Genomic DNA, 19,915 nt, shown 5'->3' with positions numbered 1-19,915 from the left:
TCACAACTATATCTTTTTTGAGATGCAGCGACCAGAATTGTACACAGTATTCAAGGTGCGGCCTCACCATGGAGCGATATAGAGGCATTATGACATTTTCCGTTTTATTAACCATTCCCTTCCTAATAATTCCTAACATTGTTTGCTTTTTTGACTGCTGCAGCACACTGAGCCAACGATTTTAAAGTATTATCCACTATGATGCCTAGATCTTTTTCCTGGGTGGTAGCTCCTAATATGGAACCTAACATCGTGTAACTACAGCAAGGGTTATTTTTTCCTATATGCAACACCTTGCACTTGTCCACATTAAATTTCATCTGCCATTTGGATGCCCAATCTTCAAGTCTTGCAAGGTCCTCCTGTAATGTATCACAGTCTGCTTGTGATTTAACTACTCTGAATAATTTTGTATCATCTGCAAATTTGATAACCTCACTTGTCGTATTCCTTTCCAGATCATTTATATATATATATTGAAAAGCACAGGTCCAAGTACAGATCCCTGAGGCACTCCACTGTTTACCCTTTTCCACTGAGAAAATTGACCATTTAATCCTGGAGGCTCTCCTGCTAAACTTTCAAAAGGGAAACTTTGATAAAATGAGAAAAATTGTTAGAAAAAAACTGAAAGGAGCAGCTACAAAAGTAAAAAATGTCCAAGAGGCGTGGTCATTGTTAAAAAATACCATTCTAGAAGCACAGTCCAGATGTATTCCACACATTAAGAAAGGTGGAAAGAAGGCAAAACGATTACCGGCATGGTTAAAAGGGGAGGTGAAAGAAGCTATTTTAGCCAAAAAATCTTCATTCAAAAATTGGAAGAAGGATCCAACAGAAGAAAATAGGATCAAGCATAAACATTGGCAAGTTAAATGTAAGACATTGATAAGACAGGCTAAGAGAGAATTTGAAAAGAAGTTGGCTGTAGAGGCAAAAACTCACAGTAAAAACTTTTTAAAATATATCCGAAGCAGAAAGCCTGTGAGGGAGTCAGTTGGACCGTTAGATGATCGAGAGGTTAAAGGGGCACTTAGAGAAGTTAAGACCATCGCGGAAAGATTAAATGATTTCTTTGCTTCGGTGTTTACTGAAGAGGATGTTAGGGAGGTACCCGTAATGGAGAAGGTTTTCATGGGCAATGATTCAGATGGACTGAATCAAATCACGGTGAACCTAGAAGATGTGGTAGGCCTGATTGATAAACTGAAGAGTAGTAAATCACCTGGACCGGATGGTATACACCCCAGAGTTCTGAAGGAACTAAAAAATGAAATTTCAGACCTATTAGTAAAAATTTGTAACTTACCATTAAAATCATCCATTGTACCTAAAGACTGGATGATAGAAAATGTAACCCCAATATTTAAAAAGGGCTCCAGGGGCGATCCGGGAAACTACAGACTGGTTAGCTTGACTTCAGTGCCAGGAAAAATAGTGGAAAGTGTTCTAAACATCAAAATCACAGAACATATAGAAAGACATGGTTTAATGGAACAAAGTCAGCATGGCTTTACCCAGGGCAAGTCTTGCCTCACAAATCTGCTTCACTTTTTTGAAGGAGTTAATAAACATGTGGATAAAGGTGAACCGGTAGATGTAGTATACTTGGATTTTCAGAAGGCGTTTGACAAAGTTCCTCATGAGAGGCTTCTAGGAAAAGTAAAAAGTCATGGGATAGGTGGTGATGTCCTTTCATGGATTGCAAACTGGCTAAAAGACAGGAAACAGAGAGTAGGATTAAATGGGCAATTTTCTCAGTGGAAGGGAGTGGACAGTGGAATGCCTCAGGGATCTGTATTGGGACCCTTACTTTTCTATATATTTATAAATGATCTGGAAAGAAATACGACGAGTGAGATAATCAAATTTGCAGATGACACAAAATTGTTCAGAGTAGTTAAATCACAAGCAGATTGTGATAAATTGCAGGAAGACCTTGTGAGACTGGAAAATTGGGCATCCAAATGGCAGATGAAATTTAATGTAGATAAGTGCAAGGTGATGCATATAGGGAAAAATAACCCATGCTATAATTACACAATGTTGGGTTCCATATTAGGTGCTACAACCCAAGAAAGAGATCTAGGTGTCATAGTGGATAACACAATGAAATCTTCGGTACAGTGTGCTGCGGCAGTCAAAAAAGCAAACAGAATGTTGGGAATTATTAGAAAGGGAATGGTGAATAAAACAGAAAATGTCATAATGCCTCTGTATCGCTCCATGGTGAGACCGCACCTTGAATACTGTGTTCAATTCTGGTCGCCGCATCTCAAAAAAGATATAATTGCGATGGAGAAGGTACAGAGAAGGGCTACCAAAATGATAAGGGTAATGGAACAACTCCCCTATGAGGAAAGACTAAAGAGGTTAGGACTTTTCAGCTTGGAGAAGAGAAGACTGAGGGGGGATATGATAGAGGTGTTTAAAATCATGAGAGGTCTAGAACGGGTAGATGTGAATCGGTTATTTACTCTTTCGGATAGTAGAAAGACTAGGGGGCACTCCATGATGTTAGCATGGGGCACATTTAAAACTAATCGGAGAAAGTTCTTTTTTACTCAACACACAATTAAACTCTGGAATTTGTTGCCAGAGGATGTGGTTAGTGCAGTTAGCATAGCTGTGTTTAAAAAAGGATTGGATAAGTTCTTGGAGGAGAAGTCCATTACCTGCTATTAAGTTCACTTAGAGAATAGCCACTGCCATTAGCAATGGTAACATAGAATAGACTTAGTTTTTGGGTACTTGCCAGGTTCTTATGGCCTGGATTGGCCACTGTTGGAAACAGGATGCTGGGCTTGATGGACCCTTGGTCTGACCCAGTATGGCATTTTCTTATGTTCTTATAAAAAAAATTAAAAACACTTCTGACTTATGGAGATTTTAGAACTGTTATACAGGCTCTACTTTTTGCTAAAATAGATTATTGTGATGCTCTTCTATTAGGCCTTCTGAATAATTTCCTCAGGCCCCTTCAATTATTGCAAAATGCTGCTGCCTATCTGCTGAATGGAGATACAAAATTTGATCACACTATTCCAGTATTGATGGATTTACATTGGTTACCCATCAAATTCAGAATAGGTTATAAAGTGTTATGTATAATTCATAAATCGCTATATAATCAATCAGTTGAATGGCTAAATGCAGCATTGCAAATCCATATGCTGCAACAAAATTTGAGATCAGCTAATAAAGGTCTGTTATCTATTCCATCTGTGAAATTGACACACTTATCCAAAGTAAGAGATAGAGCCTTATTGATAGCCAGACCCAAATTATGGAACTTGATCCCAATAGAACTATGTTTGCAGGAGAACTATCAAACAACTAAAAAGGATTTGAAACTTGGTTATTTCGGCAGGCTTTTGTAGAAGCAGCACAATAATTAACACTATAAAATAATGATTGAACTATGTTGAATTTAACTTTTATTGTAATTTTTATTTTTTAATGTTATTGTATGGGTTATATTTTTGTATTGTTTATGATTATGATTATCTGTTTTATTCTGTTTGTATTTTATTATTTTTTATAAATCTGTTTTATTGAAAACTGGTATGATTGAATATAGAATAGCAGTATATAAATGTTTTAAATAAATAAAATAAATACATTTCTCCACTCTGCCTTTCTCTCCATTCATAACTAGATTTTACCTCTCCTTCTGCCCTTCTTTTATCCCATGGGCCTGTGCCTAACAATGTCCCTGTCCCTAAGATGGCCAGCTAAAACCTTGCCAGCTAATTTTAAGTCATACTAAATTAAAGCTGAAAATGTATTTGACCACCTGGATTTAGGTCTGCCATTTGTTAACTGTGGTTCAGCGGCTAAACTTTGCCACCTAACGCTGAAGATCAGTGATAGACAGCTAAGCCTTCCCTCCATTTTCCTCTTGACCTGGGGAATGTCTCTGGGACAGCTTACTTTTTCAGCAGCTGAATTTAGCTGCTCTGAGGGGAAAATTACATGCCCCTCCCTCCCCCCTCCAGAAGATTAAGTTGCCTACCTCCATGGTTAAGTGGTTCAGTTCTACTGAGAGTATTCCTCAGTGTCTGTTGTGCTCTACCTATGACATTATATTTTGTGAGATATTTTGTTTAGGAAATGCCTATGTATCCTAGGAGCTCTGCCAATATGTTTCATCTCTCTTTTAAAGAATTTACATCAAGGAATGAGAGGGTACTTTGGATAAAGTGGTCATACTTTCTCTTACTTAGGCACTGTCAAATAGGTGGCTATTAATAACAATTACAATAGTGGGTTTACTAATGTTGACAGGTGTTCACCAGAAACTGAACTGTGAGCATCATCTCATCTCAAATAGGTCACCCACCAGTAGTCACATTGTAATAGCTTTCACTCATCACCAATTCATTTCTTCAACTGAACCCATGAACTGCATATGTCAGAGGTTCTAATCCCTCAGTTCAAGTAATTTTGTAAAGATTTTCGATCATGCATTCATCTGTGGTGCAAATACTGCATTATAACAATTATGATTATTTAAGGTCCTGATCAAAGTGCAGAGTAAACTAAATCAAGGTACTGTACATGTGCATGTTGAAGCAATGAACTAAACTCTAATAGACTGTGACCCATACCATAGCTTTAGGGACAGCTGATTTCTTCAAATGACACACCTCAGAACAAGACCTAACAGCCAGTGTTCCTTAACATGTTTCATGCTGATTTTCTTATTATTGCTGCCTGAAGACATTCACTGGGCTGTGATTCTTTCAACTTTAGGCTGGCAATAATGGCATCCCTTCTGGAATGAGGACCTTGGGCAACTGTTCTGCTTGCCCCCTCCCTCATGTCAGCCCTGCCCACAAATTTCCTTTTCCTTTAGAGGGGCAATCAAAGTAAAAAACTTTCTTAGTGAAGCTCTCTGGGTGCTTAAGTAAACCAATCAAAACCAACGTTCTCAGTCTGAGATTTCTTCCAGAGGTGTCTGAAACTAGAAATTAATATTAATATTTGAAGCTCACCACAGCTCGAACAGAGGGAGAGAGGGATTTTATTTCACTTTGCCTATTATATTTGAATTTTATTTTACTTTTTAATAACTTTGGAGGTGTTTTCCTTGGGCATCCATTGTCCACTGAGTGCACTGGTGCAGAAAAGATGCCTGAATCTGAGCAAGAGAGAGCCTTCTCTTTCTGCATCATCACTGGCCCAGCTGTGCAACCACACCCTTATCTGGTCTCCTTATATTCCAGGTGTGGCACAACTCAACAAAAAAACCTCATACTACTCTTTCTTGTATTATAATTATTGCTGTTGTTATTTGTATAGCATTGCCATGTGTATGCAACACATGGCAATGCTGTACAAACCTATCAGAGGCTTTTCCATACAGTACTAGTGTGTGGATTCCGATAAGGGAAGTGCACACCCTCATATGAACTGACGGAAAAACATACAGGGAGTACCAAATAAAGCAGTGGTTCCTACCCCTCTCCTAGAGGCACACTTAACTAGTCTGGCTTACAAGATATCCTTTTTAAATATTTATGCATGAAATGTATTTGCATGCACTGGAGATTCTGTGTAGGCAAATCTTCATCTTGCATATTCAATATGACCATCATGAACATCTGCCCAGTTAGGTGTACCTCCAGGACTGGGTTTGGCATCAGATGCTGGTCAGTAATTAATATGCAGAGTACAAGAAACTCATGGAACCTCATTCCTTCGAGATGGCCCTGCTATTTTAATTCAGAGAACCCTACCCCTCCATATGTTTTGTCGGTCTATATTAGACTGTAAGATTCAAGAAGCAGGGATTGTCTATTATATGAGTCCGAAAAAGTGCTGCATACACATGGCAATGCTGTACAAATAACAACAGCATTAATTATAATACAAGAAAGAATAGTGTGGATAGTATGAGGTTTTGATAAAACAAAATATAATTGAGCTAATCCTGTATCTGGAACAGCATTAATAAAATCAGAGACTGTTTATCAAATGACTTTAATTTTCATTTATTACATTATTGTTGTACACCGTGCCCTGAGTAAATGGAACCAGTTACAGTATTTTGGAGCTTAAGTAACTGAACTTACATTTGTAATTCAATTTTAGTGTGTGTGCTCTATCTGGATGGGCTCATAAAAAAACAAAACGACCCCAGCTGCTTCCTATTCATTCATTGTCACCAGTCCTTGTTGCCCTTAGGTGTGGGTTCTTGAACTCTTGGGGAGAAAGCCTGAGGCATGGATGAAATCCCTTCCATGTGTGTTACTATGGCTCTTCGTGGCAGGTACACTATTGAACCAGGCTGGACTGACTGAAAATAAAGTTTACCATGATTGATTGCAAAACAAATAAGATGAATAAATAATGAAATGTCCGGTTACATCCAGGTTCTTCAGTACAGTCTTAAAATGTCTCTACCACTGTGGAGGTGTCCCTCAGTACAGAGGCCTGGGATTTGCTTATCCTCCATGGGGTGGAATGAGTCCCCATCCCCACAGTACCTGAGGCCCATGGGTACTCCAGATGGGCCTGGCAGTGTCCTGGATCCCCAGGATGGAAACTCCTCTCCTTTTTCAATTCCTCTTCAAATCGGATGGATGCAGACCTTCCTGGAAGAAAGGTTTCTACCGGAAAATAGTTCATAAAGCTTTCCAGCTTTGAGGTAAGGAAGGGGCCAAAAAAAAAAAAGAACAAACACTTCCTTCTCTCTCAAGCATACAAAAATATGAAAACGTCTCTCTTCACCTAGATGGCCACGGCAGCTTCCTCTTGGTCTGAGTGAATAGGCAAACAGATCCCTGCTGGTCTCCAGGGCAGAGGATACAACCTCCTTAAAAGGCACAGAACTTACCAGAGAAAGAAAAAAAACTCAGAAAAAAGGCAAAAATCCCTCTCTCGTTCTCTATTCCTGACAAGGGAACTGGCAGGGTAGTGCCTTCCTTAGCTAGTCAAGGACCTAAAGTTGGAGACAACACTGGCACACACTTTATTCCTTCCAAAGACACTCTACACTGCCCCACTGTCCTAGTCCTCCCCTTCCCCTCCTGTGTACCAGGAGCTCTCATTCCAGCAAGCCTCTGGAAAGGTCCTGTTTTGAATGCTTCGCCCCCTCTTCTGCTAGCTAGCCCAAGGGCTGGGAGCTAGGGCCACCTAGTGGAGACTCAAGGGGTCTCTACACATTAATTTTTTATTTTTCATAAAGGGGCTACTGACATGATCTAATTACTTTCATCATGTCAGTTTTCCAGTGTGGTTCCCACACTGCCTATTCCCTGCAAATCCATATCTGCAGCAATTGTGGTAAGTGACATGCCTATTTTTATTTTTCAGTATTATAAAATCAACTCTTTCCCTCCTCCAAGAAATGTATAAATCTTACAACCACTTTCAACAGATTGTGAAATTATCTGCATCCTCTTCGCTGTCTTTGAATGATCTTTCATCAACTTTCTGACTTAGAGCCAGATGCACTAAAGGGATTCTTCCCATTTGGGGAGTTAATTTTGAATAGGCCACGGTGAGGACAAAATACCTGGGCACTTTTAGTCTGCGTACACAACAGCCAATTTTCTAAGGGAAATTACATGAATAGTTTCCCTTGGAAAGCTGCCTACAATATAGCTGCGCTAAAAGCATCCCTGTACATTTATACCTGCTATTTCTGTTGGTTGCCCATCTGAGGTAAATAGCGCATTTATATTTGAAAATGGAATATGTGCACTCTGTTTCACTCTACCAAACTATGCATGCTACAGAAATGCCTCTTTACCACAATTAGTAGACATGCTGTGAAAGCCACAACTTACTGTTGAGGAGAGCAATTTTTATTCAGGCCAGTTTACCCAGGCCAGTATTTGATTACCCAGGTAAATGCTTTGAAAATGTTTCTGCCCGTGAATATGGTATAAATGCTGAGTACATCTGGTCCTTAATATTTCTCCAGAAGGCCTCTGGTTAGTAGCTGACTAAATGAAAGAGTCAGAAAAGGAGTGGGAGACGGTGAGAGACCCTGACAGCAGATCAGAGGTAATGAATATGAAAGGGTAAGTATAGCTTTTTTTAAACCTAAAAAGAAAACAAATCATCTAGCATATGCATGATTCATCATGAATAGCAAAGTGGCACTTAGTGCCATGCTCCTGCAAATGGGAATTTGCAATAAGAATGTGAGATCCTTGCTATAACACACATATTCACATTCATAGCCCTACCTATCTGCTCCTTAATGGCTTCATGTTGGATATTTAAAACTCAACCAGCTGCTCCTCAGATTGCACACCCACTGCTGACAGCGGATGTGCTGCTCTCAGAGGCATTCCCCCATTCACAGTATTCCTAAATCTCATAATAATTACTTTCTTTTTCTATCCACTGTAAAAGAGCTCTCCAGCTTTCTCCAAATACCCTCCTGGGCAAACTATTGGCATTTTGCTCTGTGCAGTCCCAATAAGCTTTGAACAAGGTCTTGCGGCTCACTAGCAAACAGACAAATGCTTTTCTCTTGTCAGACCCCACATTCATCCTCTCGGGGTTTCTTGGGGGGGGGGGGGCCTCCAATTGCCCCTGACCTCCTTTTCTTCTGTTTCTACTAGAGCACATTCTTGAAACTGTGATGACCTCTTGTGAGTCTGAAGTCCCAGGCCTTTCTGCAACTTGTGCCTGTAATAGAGTTAACCAACAGAATGTGTGGAAGGATTAAATCAATAATGTCCATAAAATTCATAACGCATTCATAATCACTTTATTTAACAAGACTGAAAAGGTGTCAGAAAAAAGCCCAAACGTTTGACAAGGGTAGAGATCCCCTGACACGGGCCGTGTTTCGTAGGAACTGTGTCAGGAGGGAACCCAAACTCAAGAAATGCTCTAGACACAAAGATTAAGCAAGCATCATTTCAAATAATTCAAAACGGGCATACACTGTTAATGTGGAAATAAACTCACTTCAAGCAACTGATGTACCATTCATTCAAACCAGGCATGCACGGCTGAGCTAACACAGGTAGAAACCACAAAGCAGGGGTCGCAGCTTATGCCCTAGGTGAGGTCCAAGTTTCGGACCTAGGCCAAAGTGCCAGCATCGCACTTGGGCATAGGCCGAGGCCCAAAGCAGGGACCATGGCCTAGGCCAGAGCGCAACGCCGGGGTCTCAGCGGAGGCCCAAAGGCCTGGCCTTGACCGAGACCCCTGAAAATGAAAACAAAAAACAAAAATCAAAACCTTACCTGATCCGTCAGATATCTGTCGAAGTCTGAGTCCTGACGCTGTGGCCTCGGTCTAGGCCAGGATCTGGACCCAGGCCCGATGTCACAACCTGACCCAGAGGCTGGGTCCCGATACCAGGGCCTTGGCCTGAATTCAGGACCAATGCCGCGAGACGACCCAGAGGGTCCCAACACCTTGTCCCAGGCTCGATGCCACAACCCGACCCAGAGGCCAGGTCCTGACAGGGCCTTGGCCTAGGCTGGGGCCCAGGCTCGATGCCACAACCTGACCCAGAGGCTGGGTCCCGATACCAGGGCCTTGGCTTGAATTCAGGACCAATGCCGCGAGACGACCCAGAGGGTCCCAACACCAGGCCCTTGTCCTAGGCTAGGGCCTGGGCCCAGGCTCGATGCCACAACCCGACCCAGAGGCCAGACAGGGCCTTGGCCTAGGCTCCATGCCACGACCTGACCCGGAGGCCGGGTCCCAATGCCATGGCCTCAGCTCAAATACATGCCCAACACCACGACTCAACCCGAAGGCCGGGTCCTGATGCCGGGGTCCATCAATCTACCACAGCCTCGTCCTATGCAAGTTAGAAGCTTCAGTCTAGTCTGAGCTGGCAGATCACTACCAGACTGGGTAAGTGGGGGCTAGAGGGAATCCTGGCCCTGGCATTTTTATGGGAGGGTGGGAGGGAGGGCTTGTTTTTGTTTTTTGGCCATTTGGGGGGAGGGGTTAATTGCTTGATTTGTTTTTTCACATGAATGAAACAAATCAAGCAACGTACAAACCAAAATTCGTGGGAAAAAACTCTCGAAAATGAACTGAAAAACGAAAACAAATTTTTTTCCCTGCACATCCTAGTGTTTATCTCTTATATTTTCTTGGTTGTTTCAGTCATATGAAAAATGTAAGAACTCTGAATTGTAAGAACTCTGAAATGTAAGAACTCTGAATTCACTAAAGGCCTACTTTCTTATTATATCCTTAGCCAGAGTAGTCAGACTCAGGCTAAGTAATTCCATTACAAATGTGCAGAGGGGAAATTTTTGTTTTGATTTGTGTTTTCATTTTGGGAAGGGAATTCAGGTTTCAATTTATTGTTTATATCAATTCAGTTTGTTTGCCAAACTGAAATAAACATTAAATTCAAAATCAACAAAATAAATATATATTTGAAAAGGACCTCCCCAGGCCCTCTAACCCTGCCTCTGCTGCTACCACCTGAATGAGCCTGAGCCCCTTGGCTTCCCCTTGCCCCTGCCCCCTACAAGTGAGCCAGGGCCTTCCTGACCCTCATTTACTCCTTCTCCAGGTTCTTCTTCCATGAAGAAAGAGGCAGGAGTAATCCCCAGTCACTCCTTCCCTGCTGGCTCCCTATATAGAATGTTACTGTGTCTGAGGCCGGTGTCAATGTTTTATGGCTATAAAGTTTTATGGCTATAAAGCTGGTCTCAGTGGTACGTTAGTAAGAAATAGAATAACCAGATCTAAGACTAGCCGGTGCCATTCTGCATTAGAAGCCAGAAGTTCAGTAGCAAATGGGGTTCACGCCTGACCTTTTCAACCTGAAAGAAGACCCTGTAGCAAGGGTAAATGAGGGGTGGGGAGGCCACTTTTTTGATGCTTTAGTAATTTGTGGATTTTTTTGTGTTAGTTAATTTTCAGTTCATTCTAATTGTAATGAATTCAAAATCAACTTTTTCATTACAAAAACGTCATTCGTTTCAAACAAATGCACATTCCTAGTATGTAGTAGCTGTCTAGTTTCTGTTGTAAATTCCTAGTGATTTCCCAGTCTTTTAATTTACAAAAATTAGATTCCAATGAATCTAGCCTAGAGATGATGAACTCCAGTCCTCAAGTGCCACAAACAGGCCAGGTTTTCAGGATATCCACAATGAATATGCCTAAGATAGTGCATGCAAATCTTTCTCATTCATATTAGCCTATTTGTGGCACTCGAGGACTGGAGTTTGCCATCACTGATCTAGTCCGACATATCCAGGTTTTCCTTAGGAAAGCTGAAGCAGAGAAGGCACAGGCCTAAGTACTCTCAGAACAGAGAATGCAATGTTACTCAATGAACAAGAAGAGTAAATCTAATAATGGTATCATCAAAGCTGAGCTCATTTCCTTATTTTTGAAATTATCATCCTTGTCACTTGAAAGTGCATCATCGAATCTGGGTTTTTCTGCACCAGTGCACTCAGTGGACAATGGATGCTCAAGGAAAACATTTGCTGCTCTTTGGCACATTAGTGCAGGCAGCAGGAAGCAGAAAATCACAGACTTCTTCAATCAATTCACCAGCTGTACCAGGGGGCTCTGCCACTGTAATGTTCTATCCTCTGACATGCCTATAATCAGCTGCTCAGGAACCTAGAGTGGAAGGCAGTGAAAGAAACACTACAGCCTCTCTATTTAAATGAAAGCCGTGCACTAAACAAACAAAATAAAATGGCCTTCTGAGCTTACAAGGGGATTCATTTATTATAAACGCAAATAAATTACATTATAAGCACTGCAATATGTTTAATATTGTAAATGAATACAGTTGTAATTGAAACTGAGAACTGGCATAGAGTCATCTGTGAGTACAAAATCTTCAAAAGTCTCACAACTCAGGCAAGAGGCTGCACACTGGAACTTGAATCTAGCAGAACTAAAAGTCACTACTTTTCACTTTGAATTTCCAGGCTTAGAAAAAAAAAAAAAGAAAATATAAAATGAAGGGAAGATTATACACTCACACATTGTAAAAGCAAGGAGTCAGAATGAGAGAGTGTACTATTTACATGCTAAAACTCTGTTAAACAACCCCTTTATTCAAATGTAATGATCCACTGAGGTTCATTACCAATAGTGCCCTTAGTCCTTTAACTAGGGATAGAGAGGTGGAGATAGTGAGAAAGCACCATTTGGTACAGCACCTCCCTTTGAGAAAGCTGGGATGGCTGTCCCTCTGGTAAGGAAATAAAAGAAGCTTGCAGTAGTGCAAGGGGAGGCCGTGCTTAGTGGAGTTAGGAGGAAGTGTAGGAGGTTTTTCCTTCGTTGGATTTTTGGGGCCTACTTGGAAGATTCAGGCAAACCCTGCCTGAGGTCCCTAAGACAGGTGGGGAAGCTGCCCTTCCAGTCCACTCATTGCCTGGCTTGGTTTGCCTCCAGGATTGTTTCGAGACTTCAGAGATTTTTCTTAGTAAAAAGCTGCGAGCCCCTTGGGTGATGTCTGGAGATAGGTCATGGGGAAACCTTTTATTTATTTATTTATTTATTTATTTAATTTTATATACCGGCAACCGTTTGCACATCGTGCCGGTTTACAAGTAACTTACAACAGAAGATATATAGGCATAGCCTTTACAGAGAACGGTATATAACGTAAAACACAGTAACAGAACAATTAACTAAGTAACTGGGGAGGGATTGGGGGGGGGGGTAGATACAAGGGGGGGCAGAGGGGAGGGTGTTGGTAAGCCCAGGATAGGAAGACCCAGGGCTGGTGCAAGGGTATTAGGCACCCTAGGTGAACCTTCTGCCTTGTGCCCTCCTCCCTCTCTGCCCTACCAGTTCAGGCCCAGCTCCGGCCCCGACCTCATTCATTCAGACAGGCCCCCTCTCATACATACAATCACCCTTACACAAGCTCCCTCGTTCTCTCTCACTAACACCATTGCTCTCTCGTACACACACAATCCCTCTCACTCACACACAAAGAAAGGCATTACTCGTGACCCGCCAAGTCTCTACTCCTCTTGGCTGCGAGTGGCTTAGGCTCTGCTTGCGGCCCGCTGAGTCTCAACTCCTCTTGTGAAGGGCTCAGCTCGTGGCCCCACATGGCTGCTCTTTGCTGCCCCCTAATGGCTGGCACCCTAGGCGACTGCCTAGTTTGCCTATTGGGACGTGCCGGCCCTGGGAAGATTCTCTCCTCTGCAACCTCCTGGAGGATAGAAGTATGGTGGTGACCTTCTGGTGTTTTGGACTCAGTTTTTGGGAAGAGAATTTTGGTTGAAGGAACAGGGAAGAAGGGTTTGGCTGCCCCCTTCCTACCCTGACAGAAGTAATATTAAGAGCTGCATGTTCCTGGGTGGATCCTTTTGCATCAAGGATTTGAGAGTGACAGAGAAAGTCAACTGGAGAAATGTAAGACCAAATTTGAACTAATCCCGAGGACCCCCACTTGGAGTTTTCAACCCTGGGAGAGTGGAAACTGGGCCTCTCTGTGCTTAGACTGTTATTTTTGCCAGCATTGGAGGAGTTTTCCCTGTGTACACAAGGATTCCCTGCCTACTTGGGAGCCTCCCTGGAAGGTGATAGTTGAACACTGCTCTGGTAGTAAGAGACCATTGCACAGCTAGAGGAAGTACTGTGAACAGCAAAGATCAACTCTGTGGTGTTAAGAATTGTTTGAACTCTGCCATTTCCTTATCTGATTCACCTTCAATAAAGTTTATTATTGGACACTCAAATTTGATTCTCCTGCATATTACTGGCATCCTACAGCATCCACAGTAGTAAAGAACATATACCTCTCCAAAGGAAAAGACCTACAGTGCCACCTCTGCCACTCATGCCATGCTGGGTCAGACCAAGGGTCCATCAAGCCCAGCATCCTGTGTCCAACAGTGACCAATCCAGGCTATAAGAACCTGGTAAGTACTCAAAAACTAAGTCTATTCCATGCTACTGATGCTAACAATAGCAGTGGCTATTTTCTAAGTCAACTTGATTAATAGCAGGTAATGGACTTCTCCTCCAAGAACTTATCCAAACCTTTTTTAACCCAGATACACTAACTGCACTAACCACATCCTCTGGCAACAAATTCCAAAGTTTAATTGTGCGTTGAGTGAAAAAAAAAACTTTCTCTGATTAGTTTTAAATAGGGATGTGCCGACAAAAAGTTTTCGTTGCGTTTGTGATACGTTGTCGTTGAGGGTCGATTCCATTGAATATGGAAGTATGGAGAAATCCATAAGTTGTGGATCTGTCCATACGTTTCCCGGTTCCCTAAATAAAAATTTAAACCCCCCACCCTCCTTAATCCCCCCCCCAAGACTTACCAAAACTCCCTGGTGGTCCAGCGGGGAGTCAGGAAGCCATCCCTGCACTCGTTTGAGATTTCCTCACGATAGCCTGTGTCACAGGAGCTGCCGATGCCATTGGTCAGCCCCTGTGACATGGTCACTGGCGCCATCTTGTGCTCCTACCACGTGACAGGTAGGTCAGGAGGCCCCCCCAAGCTGGCCAAAAGTTCCGGTTGGGTCCAACGGGGGTCCCGGAGCGACCTCCTGCCACATGACCTACCTGTCACGTGGTAGGAGCACAAGATGGCGCCGGTGACCATGTGACAGGGACTGACCAATGGCATCGGCAGCCCCTGTGACACAGGCTATCGGCGCCGTGAGGAAATCACAAACGAGTGCAGGGATGGCTTCCTGACTCCCCGCTGGACCACCAGGGAGTTTGGTAAGTCTTGGGGGGTCAGGAGGGTGGGGGTTTAAATGTTTATTTAGGTTCACCGTATTCAACAGAAATCTGTTGAATACGTTGGGAGTCGCGATGCGTTTCGCCTCCCAACGTATTTTGCGGATCGCCAAAAATAAGTTGCGGATTACAAATACGGTGAAAACGAATGCACACCCCTAGTTTTAAATATGTTACATGCTAACTTCATGGAGTGCCCCCTATTCCTTCTATTATCTGAAAGAGTAAATAACCGATTCACATTTACTCGTTCTAGACCTCTCATGATTTTAAACACCTCTATCATATCCCCCCCCCCCCCCAGCCGTCTCTTCTCCAAGCTGAACAGTCCTAACCTCTTTAGTCTTTCCTCATAGGGGAGCTGTTCCATTCCCTTTATCATTTTGGTCGTCCTTCTCTGTACCTTCTCCATCGCAACTATATCTTTTTTGAGATGCGGCGACCAGAATTATACACAGTATTCAAGGTGCGGTCTCACCATGGAGCGATACAGAGGCATTATGACATTTTCCGTTTTATTCACCATTCCCTTCCTAATAATTCCTAATATTTTGTTTGCTTTTTTGACTGCCACAGCACACTGAACCAATGATTTCAATGTATTATCCACTATGACGCCTAGATCTCTTTCCTGGATGGTAGCTCCTAATATGGAACCTAACGTCGTGTAACTATAGCATGGGGGTTTTTTTTCCCTATATGAATCACCTTACACTTATCCACATTAAATTTCATCTGCCATTTGGATGCCCTATGTTCCAGTCTCACAAGGTCCTCCTACAATTTATCACAATTTGTTTGTGATTTAACTACTCTGAATAATTTTGTATCATCTGCAAATTTGATTATCTCACTCATCTTATTACTTTTCAGATCATTTATAAATATATTAAAAAGTATGGGTTCCAGTACAGATTCCTGAGGCACTCCACTGCCCACCCCACTCCACTGAGAAAATTATCCATTTAATCCTTCTCTTTGTTTCCTGTCTTTTAACCAGCTTGTAATCCACGAAAGGATATCGCCACGTATCCCATGACTTTTTACTTTTCCTAGAAGCCTCTCATGAGGAACTTTGTCAAATGCATTCTAAAAATCCAAATACACTACATCTACTGGTTTACCTTTATCTACATATTTATTAACCCCTTCAAAAAAGTGAAGCAGATTTGTGAGGCAAGACTTGCCTTGGGTAAAGCCATGCTGACTTTGTTCCATTAAACCATGAATTTCTATATGTTCTGTGATTTTGATGTTTAGAACACTTTCCACTATTTTTCTTGGCACTGAAGTCAGGCTAACTGGTCTGTAGTTTCCCGGATCGCCCCTGGAGCACTTTTTAAATATTGGGGTTACCAGGTCGGTTGTGGACTACGTGTTGAAATATTTCATCATCAAGCCCGGCCCGACCTGGTTGTGGACTTGTGTTGACTGCCAATACCAGAAAACTGGACTGAAAAGTGGACTTCAATCTATCTTGCAGATAAGTGCATTTGATAGCTTCACATTGAAGAATCCTTACTGCGTTTATAGTGACCAATGATTAAAAAGGCCTAGCATTTCTCAGAGTTTAACATAAGAAAGCTAAAAGCCTTCGGGGCATGCTATATGAGGTCATTATAAATTCAACCCTTTCATACTTTTGTATAGCAGGATCTTTATAATTTTGCTATTGTTATTCCTAAGCTATTTTGGGTCTTGTTTTTTATTTTTGTTTCCCTAATGTCTGCATAACAATAGCCTGGACCATAAATGTCAGGGCCCAGCATTGGTTGTCATCTGAATCCAATTTCCCCTTTTTCCCACCTGCCGTCAAAGTGGAAAGCAATGCTGCAGATGCATCAAAATCATGTAAGCTAATTGGTTAAGGGTAGTAATCCCCTTGCCTTCTGTTAGGGGTAGTAGTTGCCGCTCTGTGCTGGTTACCCCCCATGCACCCTTTTCTTAATTTCCAACTCTAGACTTTAGGGATTCACATTGTTTATCCCATGCCTTTTTGAATTGGTTTACTGTTTTTGTCTTTATCTCTTCTTCTGGAAGGGTATTCCAAACTTCCACCACCCCTCTCTTTGAATAAATATTTCCTGATATTGGTTCTGAGTCATCTCTCTGAAGTTTCATACCATTTATTTTCCTCCGGAAATGTTTTGAGGATCGTGCACATTAAAACCATTCAGATATCTGAAGGTCTGTATCAAACTCTCCCTCTCTATCTTCTTTGCCCTTGCACACCTAAGTCTATGCAATTTGATGCAGAGTTGCCAACCAACTCCCAACTCATGAGCGCCACTTTGAGTCACTCCTGAATTTTTAATCTACCTTCCGTAAACATTTATTAAAAACAGGAAGAAAAGAGCAGAGTGATTGAAAAAAGAAAGAACAGGAGTGCAAGTCTCGATTTAAAGTGCCCCTTGTCAGCTAAATTTACTGGTCAAGCCAGTTAATAGTGGGCCTTTCCAACAGAAACGGAAGATATATAGGGTACCACATGCATTCTGTGGGTGTACTTTTCTGAATGCTGCATTATTGATCCAAAAGCAGGATTTCCCAAACCTGTCCTTCTAATCACACAGCCAGTTGGGTTTTCGGGAAATCCACAAAGAATATGCAAGAGATAAATTTGCATATATTACGGTCTCCACGTATACAAATGTATCTCACACATATTCAATGTAGGTATCCTGAAAACCCGGCTGGCTCTGGGCTCACCAGGACAGGTTCTGGGAAGCCCTGGGGAGCAATACCCACCATTTTGACAGTCGTATTATGATAGAAACAAAAGGTTGCACAGAAAAGCAATGCTGTCTCTTTTCTATTAAAGAAACATATTAATAAAAAGATTTTCTGTAATTATCTTTCATCCCTATTTTGGTATTTTGGTGACCAGTGAGATTAAATTGCTTCTAACACATCCTCAAAATTGTATAATACTGTATTTGCAGATCCATGACTTACAACTTGTTCATAAATATTTTCTCCTCTGACTAGAAATCAATTACATGCTAATATTTGGGGGGGGGAAACAGAAAAAGAAGTTAGAGCAGTCAGACATTTTGATATACAGTGTCACAGGTCAATTGTGATAGGAAGAAATCAATAACCAATTAAGCCAATCAATAATCCCATTAGCCTGCAGGAATCTCTCTCAGATCACGGCTACTGTAAGCAGTATATCTTCTGAGAATTTCATCATCATCGTTTTATCTATGAAATGCTTTTCCACCAAAAGAATTCAAAGCAATTTAGGCTATAAACAGAGTGATTCAATCACAGTACAGGTATCTCTATAGTTTAGATAGTTCAAATAGAGTCCAGTCATTAGACTGCATAAGACAGGTAACAAAGTTTGTTTGCATTTAAATGCAAGGTACACCAGGTCCATAGTGGTACAAATGATTAGGTGACTGCATATAGAATTTAGCAGAGGTCTCGGAATTAGTGGGTATGACCAAAGTCTGCCTCAAACAATCTGGATTTACCAATTTTCTGAAGGGTCAGGAGGTCAAGGTAAGCCTAATGTGAGGTGGGGAGGGAGTACTATAGGGTTGGGCCAGCACCCTCAAAAGTTCTCTTACTGGTGTTCACAGGATGCATAGTTCTTGGTGACAGGATCCCAAGTCAGGCCTGAAACAGTGATTAAAGTGAGCGTGGAAGGAAACTACTGAGGTAGATTGGAGTTAGGTCTTTGGAGGATTTGTCGGTCAAGGTCAGGATCTTGAATTTAGTACAGAATAGTGTACTTGTGTACCTTCATTACCAGGCAGGCAGCAGCATTCTGTATGAATTGCAAGCTGCGATCTAGGGGATTGGGGATTCCTGGGTACAGACAGTTACAGAAGTCTAGCTGAGGGATAACAGTGGCCTGAATAGCTGTAGGAAAAGTAGAGTCGTCAAGTAGTGGGTGCAGGTGCCAGAGTTAGCTGTTGTGGAACAAAACTGTTTTGGCCATGGTGTGGACTTGGGCATTGGTGGTAAGTTGGGAATCTAGTATGGACTTGTGAGCTGAGGGTGAGTATAGCTCTCCCAAGGGTCACTTTTGGAGATGGGTGGTGAAGCCAGTTAGCAATTTTCTGTAAGGATCTGCTGAGGTGAGAGGCAGCTTGAGCCTGATCTGAGCTGATAGGGGCTAGATGTTGAATATCATCTGCTTAGGAGTAATGGGTGATGCGGCAGTTCCTGATTAGATTGCACATAGGTGTTAGATTAGATATATAGTATATTAAAGACCATGAGTGAGAATATGGATCCTTGAAGTACTCCACAGGAAAGCAATTGAGGTTTGTAAAAAGCTGTACCCACAGAGACAGTTTGGGGTGGTCTTGGAGAAAGGAGGTGAACCAGGCAAGAGCAGTGCCAGTCAGTCCTATGCTGTACAGTCAGGTGAGGAAGACATGGCAGACTGTATCAAATGCTGCTAAGAGGTCTAGTAGGATGAGTAGGGCTGATTTTCCTTGGTCATATATATGTAGTGTCTATTCCATATATGTAGCTTATACAGCAGGGGTTCCCAAACCTGTCATGCAGATTCATTGTGGATATCCTGGAAACATGGCTGCTTTGGACAGGTTTGAAAAGCCCTGTATTACAGAAACATCTTCCAAGCTATATTTTGTGGAGCTGATCTCCCCCCTATCCAAATTGTATTATGTAAAAAAAACCAACAAAAAAACCCACAGACCTGGTTATTCTATTTCCTACTAATATAATGATAATTAGGTAAAAAGGATCCCCTGATTAGCGAGCAACTGACAGTGCTGCTACTCCAGACCTCCTGTTCAATGGTGATTTTCTGCCTGGTCTGGCCAGATCACTGACCCGGAACCTTTGGAACTGTGGCAAATATAATTTTGACAAATTTACTGCAGTTTAAGGCTCTGGAAACCAGATAATGGTACCACATACGTAAGGCAGCATGAGCATTTTCAAAGCTCACAAGCCAACACTTCTTTACTGCTGATCAGGCCACAGCTGCTCGTCCGTTCACCCACCCAGCCCATGCTGTGCTGGTGGGTGGACCTCATCCATTTCAGAAGCCTCTTAAGTGAATGATAGAGGTGCTTAAAGTCATGAGAGGTCTAGAACGGGTTAATGTGAATTGCTTATTTACTCCCTGATAATAGAAGTTAGCATGTGGCACATTTAAAACTAATCAGAGAAAGTTCTTTTTCACTCAAAGCACAATTAAACTCTGGAATTTGTTGCCAGGGGATGTGGTTAGTGCAGTTAGTGT

At 42.0% G+C, this 19,915-nt stretch overlaps 1 protein-coding gene across 1 annotated transcript in view; it reads right to left on the bottom strand.

The window, feature by feature from the left end:
• SYN2 (synapsin II) overlaps positions 1 to 19,915 on the bottom strand; it is a 758,733-nt gene that overhangs the window by 685,297 nt on the left and 53,521 nt on the right. The gene's annotated exons all lie outside the window — the stretch shown is intronic.

Source organism: Rhinatrema bivittatum, chromosome 4 (assembly GCF_901001135.1).
Source record: "Rhinatrema bivittatum chromosome 4, aRhiBiv1.1, whole genome shotgun sequence".
Taxonomy (NCBI): Eukaryota; Metazoa; Chordata; class Amphibia; order Gymnophiona; family Rhinatrematidae; genus Rhinatrema; species Rhinatrema bivittatum.
The sequence above is the reverse complement of the archived record's forward strand: the minus strand, read 5'-3'. Positions and strand labels throughout refer to the sequence as shown.